The sequence below is a fragment of the Nuphar pumila genome, chromosome 6 (genome assembly GCF_984573655.1).
Source record: "Nuphar pumila chromosome 6, dmNupPumi1.hap1.1, whole genome shotgun sequence".
Classification (NCBI taxonomy): Eukaryota; Viridiplantae; Streptophyta; class Magnoliopsida; order Nymphaeales; family Nymphaeaceae; genus Nuphar; species Nuphar pumila.
Genome location: NC_143254.1, coordinates 83,101,474 through 83,108,870, shown reverse-complemented (window position 1 = coordinate 83,108,870; position 7,397 = coordinate 83,101,474). Strand labels below are relative to the sequence as shown.

The 7,397-nt window shown below is 37.0% G+C and overlaps 1 pseudogene across 1 annotated transcript; it reads left to right on the top strand.

Moving 5' to 3' along the window:
- The first annotated feature begins 519 nt into the window (after positions 1-519).
- On the top strand, positions 520-990 carry LOC149834980 (peamaclein pseudogene; annotated as a pseudogene). Its single transcript, XR_016432440.1, has 2 exons — positions 520-601; positions 732-990. The product of XR_016432440.1 is annotated as a peamaclein pseudogene (transcript).
- Positions 991-7,397: the final 6,407 nt, after the last annotated feature.

Below are 7,397 nucleotides of genomic sequence, written 5' to 3'. Positions count from 1 at the left end.
TCCGCTCTTAAAGTATTCTATTGCTGCACAGGAGTTGGTTTTTATAAGGTTTTAAACTTCAACCATCCAAAATCTTTGTAAATTTTTGGGATAGGAACTTCAAAAAAAGAAAATACCGGAAGAGCAAAAAAAAGCCAGTAACCTGCCCAATGCTATATATATAATTGCTCCCGGCTTCCTCTGAGTCCTCTCTGCTGCATTTCTTTTAAAATGCAATATAAACTCTCTCTCTCTTTCTATATATGTCTCTCCACAAAAAAGAAGTAATAATTAAGGGCGACCACCTGGCTTGGCGCGCAACGCAAACCTCAGTCCTTGGGTCTGTCAAGTGGAGGTGGACAGCTCATTGCCCACTAACCATCTCTCTCTATAAATAGCCCTCTCTTGCTCAGACCTTCCACCCACCTTTGGGATTAAGCGTTAAGTTTTATCAAAGATCTTTGTTATCTTCTTTTTTGCTTTGCCTAGTTCTTCATTGTCCACATCTCTCTCTTTTTTTGTTTCCACACCCATTGAAAGATGAGGACTTCTGTTGTTGCCATCTTTCTGGTTGTTCTATTATGCTTGGCTGCTGCTTCTCTGCAAGCATCAATGGTCGATGGTGCGTACTCAATTTCTATACTTATTCATCAATTTAGACGCATCTGTTTTGTGGGTGCATTGTTGGAACGTGACAGTTTTTAATGGTTTTCTTCTTATAAATAGTTTTTGCTTTTATGGTTGAGGCTCAGGCATGTGTGACGGGAAGTGTAGGATGAGGTGCTCAAAGGCTGCAGTGAAGGATCGCTGCATGAAGTACTGTGGACTTTGCTGCGCAGAGTGCAGATGCGTTCCCTCTGGCACGTACGGCAACAAGGACCAATGCCCTTGCTATAGGGACAAGAAGAGCCATGGAGGGAAACCCAAGTGCCCTTGAACTTAGAGAGAAAGAGAGATGTATGCTTGATGTCTTTGATTATAGTGTATGAATAAAGGGTGCCATCTTCGTCTCGTTGATGGTGTTGATGGGTTCAGATTAAGGAGTGTGTTAGATTATGCTTCTTGGTTTTTTCTTGGCTAGTTTGTAAAGCTTAAAATAAACAGAAAGAATGTGAAGGTTTTCTTTATCAGTGGCTCTTAGTTTTCTCAACTCTAAAGTCCTCCGTAATGACATCGGGTCTCTTGTTCATGATGCATTTGCTCTTGGCCTTTGGACGGTTGATCTTTTGAGATGAACGGTGGTGATGAACCTAGGGGATGTTGCATATGATATGAGCTCTTTTATGCTTGAGTTTTCATTCGTAGGCATGAGGGCAAGCGGCGACTTGTCGTGCTTGTGGCTTTGAGTTAAGAGGGGCAAGTGTGGGCAGAGACTAATTAGAATAATTTGCAAAAGAACGGGCCTGAACTAATCTGCTATTTTCAGATAACACTTAATGTTTCAATTATTACATTTAACTGCCTGCTTTAACAATATGTATTTTTTATTTTAATAGTAAAGTACATTTGAAATAATACTAAAAAATTTATTAAAATGTTAATACAATGGTGTCCGTGTCACCAAGGGCGTGCGCCCAAAATGGCGTGTCCCTGTGACACTGGGTATATTCCCCAATCACTGGAATACTACTCATAATGGGCTACCCTGCCCGAGCACATATTTACTCAAGTCTTACCTGCTGTGTCACAAAGTTAGGTAGATTGGACATGACGCGAGATTGACTCAAAAAAATTATTTTTGATACTTTTAATAGTAAAAATAATGGTTTTACTTGAATAATATTTTTAAAAAATAAAACATTATGGTCGTACGTGTCAGTATTTTGGTCAACGTGTCCAATCATGTCACCAGGGACACACCCAAAATGGCGCGTCCTGTGACATAGCTTACCTGTTTTCATACATAATTTCAGAGAAAAAAATTATGATAATTCCATGACTTTGCTATTGCATTTTACAATCGTATACATATACAATACATGATTATTATATAAGTAACACTGTTCAATGGCGGCATATATTTGATAGAGGACTAACTTAGTAATAGTCTCTTAACTTTGCCCTAAGGGCTGTGCTCATCTGGTTGGGTAACTTGTGAATGCCACGTTGACGTGCTCACAAGTTCGAAACCCACAGGTGGCATCCCTTGCCGCAAGGTCCTTCGGGTGATTCGCAAGTTTAAATTTTTCTGAAAATAAGACATGAGGTCATGAAATTTCTTAATTTTTTAATCAATAAAAAATTAATTTTGATACTTTAATAGTAAAAATTATTTTTTCTTAATTCACGTGACAGGGCTCCGCTTGCCTGGTAGGAGCAGCTACTAGTGCACGTCACCTTGTGTTGGGACGCTGCAGGTTCAAAACCCGATGGTATAGTTGTATAATTGGTAGGGGGTCTGCCTAACCCCTGCTTACCTATAACAAAAAAGGTCGAAGTTGAGCCTAATCCCCTGTAGGCAGGAGGGACTTCAAGGGTTTTAGGTCAGCCAATGTACCGTCAACGATGGGGCTTTTTTTTCTTGAAAAAAAAAGGTCTTGTAAGTATTGGCTTAAGCTGGTTACGATCTACATAACTATGTTCAGCCTTTGTATATTGGTTCTGAAATTAATGCATGAAGGTTACACGCCATGTCAATAACCCATAAAGTTGTAGCCATAGTGACAAACTTTTTTTCCGGCAAAATCTCACTTTTCAAAAACTCACGAGAAATTGAAAAAATTTCATAAATCTTGCATTTTTTCAGCAAAATCTTGGCAATAAAAAAATATTCTTTAGAAAAAAATATTAATAAAAAATATGTAAAAATAATAATACATGATTTTTTCACGATAAATAGCCGTTTAAAACATAAATATCATGTTTAAATCACGGTATTTATGTTTTTTTCATAAATCTCACGAAATTTTGAAAATCTCTCAAGAAATTGCCGTTTTAAACTTTCAGGCAATTTCTCGCGATATTATCGCGAGATGTTCATAAATCTCGCTATAGTTGTCACTATAGTTGTAGCTTGTAAGGTGTATTTGCTGCCACCACCGAGGTGGTATTGCATGTGGTAAGCGGGGTCTTGTGTCAAGCTGAAGGCCCAGGATCGAATCCCTCTGCCACATGGGGCGGCTGTTGTTCTGGTAGAGGTTTGCCTAACCCAGGCCTTTCAAAGAAAAAATTGTATTCACTGCCAGTAGTTTGGCATTCAACAGACGAACATGCAGGAGATCTTAAGTGGGCGTTTGATACGCAAAATGACCCCATCCGCAGAACGCACTTTGCATGGGCCCCACGCATCCATGCAAATGCACAACAATGCATCCCGCTGATGCTAAAACAGCCCGGTATCCGGACACTGTTCATCAATTGCAAAAAAAAAAATGTTTGACATGCGTAGACAGGGTGAGACAACACAAGCACGTACGGGACAGGATAGGGCATCCCCATCTATGTGTGTCCACGATTCAAACGCCCCTGAGAACAAACACAATAACTGCACAGGTGGCGGCAAATAGCTGTAGGAACTTAATTTAACATGATTCAAAAGACAATCATATTTTCCAAACAAAAAAGGTTTTATTTTCTAGTGGTTACTGATAGTATAAGAAGATTTACCAGGACATCTTTGGAGATACGGTGACAAGTTGCACAGGGGGCTTGAGGACATGGAAGGGTTCAAATCCATTTTGTTTTTCAAGAAAAGTCACATTTCTTGAAATATAAAGTTTGTTATTTTTAACATTATAACACCTTTATCCTTCTCATAGCCAATAAAAGCACATTCTTAATTTTTTGAAATCCAGAGATATTTTAAATAAATTTTTAAAGAAAGAAAGAATAAATAAATTCACAAATAAGAACAATCGCACATGTCGTTCGATCCATCGAGAGGATCGATGTGTGCAACCCAAAACTTCATCACTCACTAAGAAGAAACCGCCATATTTTCTCTTAAACTTCTCTCAAAATTCAAGAGAAGTACTAAGCATCGGTGAACTACTCAAGAGAACAAAACCACCATCTTTCAGTACCACAAGATAGATGTTTTCTCTTTTTTCTCTTAATTAAGCCAAGAAGTATCTCTCTACCTTTTCTAAAGAGAGCACACCTTTTATTTATAATTATCAAGATAGAGTCTTTATCCATCAAAAAACCTTGCATGGTCTCTATTTCTCATATCATATAAGATTTTAAACAAGAGTTCAAAAGAAACTTCTTTATGTGACAAGGTCAGTCCTAATCCAATAAAAACTCATTCAAACCATAATCAAGAGTGTCATTCATGACATGATTTATAGCATAAAACTCTTAATGAGTCATTAGTTGCAATGCAATGTTGTTTATGATATTTAACAAATTATCAATGTTTTCAATGCAGTAGCTAGGTGGACATGTGCTTTGGGCATTGTAGCCCTTCGCTCAGATAGAAGGTTTAGGTTGTTATTAATCAGTATGGACAACCCATAGAGTGAGAGACACAATACTTTAGTAGCTTTATAAGAATCATCACACGAGATCCTTACCAAACACCTTTACATTTTTTTACCTAGCATGCATTACCAAAATTCTATAAGGAAGATGCTTGGGCTTTAGTTCTAGTATATATATATATATATATATATATATATTGTAATTGATGATCTTTTAACATTTATTCCTTAACAATAAGTAAGATACATACATTGTTAATGAAGAAAAAATATAAAATTCTAGAGATGATGAAAGGATAAGTGATGAAAGAACACGCTAGAGCCTAAAAAACTTCAAGTTCAAGCTTAGGATAATTTACAAGCAGCATAATACTTTCAAGGAGCGCCTTGCTGCACGTTCACCTTACATCTTTGATCATCAATAAGAATGTTTGATGCATCATTTTGATTCTTATCAATTGAAGATTTGCATTTTTTATTATATGTTAATATTTTATGCATTCATTATATCCGATTATAATATATATATATATATATATATATATATATATATATATATATATATATATATATATATATCACTTCATGTCTTTGTAGGCACTAAGTATAAAGAACACAATCAATCATGCTTAACAAAATTTTTTGCACACTACGAGTATGAAGAGGTTCATATAATATCGAGAAGAGTGTACTTTGCATGATTGTCATTCATGATGATATTTCATTTATTTGTAGGTTGGTGATGATGGGGTGAGGCATTCTTGAGGGCAAATGTTTTGGATGACCAGCAACAATTGAAATGATGGTAAGGTCTATTTGTTTTATTAGGGTACATTGTTGGTGTTCCCTTGCGACTTACAGTGTACAGTTGCGCTTAGAGTCTGTTTGCTTTTGTTGAGTCTGATGTAAGCTGCCCGGTTCAGGTGAATCAATACCCTGAAGGGGCAGCCCGTATACTTGAATTGTAATAGCCTGCGGGCAAAATTGTGAATGAAGTAAATGCGTTGAGCTTTCTTTTGTTCACCCTCGTTGTGATTGCTTCTTGTGATTGCAATTTCTCTTCCTCTATTCTCTCTTGCTCTCTTGCACTCTGATTACAAGCTTCCGCGATCGGCAAGCGAGCTGACAAGTAGGCTTGTAGTGGTGAGGAAGGACCGTCGCGCCGCGCTGACCCATTGAAGGAAATAGGCCTGTGACAAGTGGTACGAGAGCCCGTTCTCGTGCTGGGGAAGGGACTCCGGAGTCGGTGTCGACAGACACGCCGACAGGCTGCGATTTATGAGCAAGACATCGTGGCGCCTTATCAAAACTTGCGCAACACCAAAGGCAAGACAGTTGTTGAAGCTGAGGAGATGGGTTCACCTTGGGAACAAGAAGAGTTGGTTGCAACTGTTAACAAGCTGCTGGAAGAGGTGACTTCACATGAGGAAGCGATTTCACGCGTATGTGAATCATTCAATGGACTAAATGATGTGATGGCGAGCCTGCAAGAGCAGGTAACTGTGATCATCGCAAAATTTTTTTTATTCTCTTGTTGGTTTCTCTCTCTTCCTTCTCTTTTCCTTTTCTAACCTCTATTTTCCTCCTTTTTGAAGGGAGAAGAATAAAAGAAAGAAAAGAGAAAGAGAAGAGAAAAGAAAGAAAGAAAAAGAGAAGAGGAACTAATTTTGCGCGGTCTCACTTGACCTTAATTTGAAAATATTTAGCAAATAACTCACCTCCGTTTTTGAAAATATTGCGGGAAAATGGAGAGACGGGATTCGCTCGTCGGTACGAGGTTCGACCGTTCCTGGCGCCTTTACCAGGGGTAATCGAACCAAGGATCGAATCTATGCCTTTTTGCTTTGCCTAAATATAATCTAAGAATTTATCCTAAAAGATCTAAATGCACAAAGAATCATGCTTGTGCAATGCAATAATGTATGCTCCTTTAAAAAGATGTTTTGAAAATTTCCAAGTATTCTGAGATGAATTCGATAAGGGAGTGAAGAACTGATTGAATCTAACTTAGAACTTGAGATAGATCAGAGAAGTTCTAAGTTTTTGAAGTAAGCCAGGATTCGGAAGAATAAATAAGAAGGAATGACTTGAAGTTTTAAAACGAAAGGAAATGAAGTTTTAAAGTCAGAAATGGACTTCGAACTTTAAATTTGATTTTAGGAAAGGAAATGAATACTTGAACTTAGATTTTGAAGTTTTAAATTGGAATAGATTGAGGAACTCAAATGGTATTTAAGAATAGAAATTGATTTAGGGAGTTCAGATGAGATCTGAAATTGGATTTGAAATCTAGAATTGGGAATGGAGTTGGATCTAAAGATGGATTTTAAGATCTGAGATCCGAGATAAAATCAGGTTCTGGATCCTAAGATGGGTTTGGATCAGAAGTCTAAGATCCAACATGTGATTGAGTTCTGGATCCTAAAATGGAACTGGATTTGAAGTCTGAGATCCAATGTAGAGTTGGATTCTGGATCCTAAAGGGGATTTGGATCTAAAGTCTGAGATCCAATGTAGAGTTGGATTCTGGATCCTAAAGGGGATTTGGATCTAAAGTCTGAGATCCAAGGTGAAATTTGGATTCTGGATCCTAGAATGGATTTTGGATTTTTGAAAGTCCAAATGAGACTTTTGAAAATGGATCTGGGTTTTGAAAACCCAGATTGGATTTAAAATTCAGGAATTGAATCTTGAATAAATGAATTTCAAAGTCGATTCAGACCTTGAATTTTGAATTTTGAAATGTAGAAGAGGAAGAGAATCTCAAAGTTAAATTGAACTTTGGTTTGGAGTATTTGAATATAAATGATTTTGGAATTTCAAAGTCAAATGGAACTTTGAAATCTGATTTGAATAAAAAATGAATTTGAAATCTCAGATTTTTAGATTTGAATTTTGAGATGAAATTGAATCTTAAAAAGCTGAAAGAATGAATCGGATTTGATAAGGATTGAAGATAGATTGAGATTTTTGCATTTACTTGGAGTTTTTGAAAAA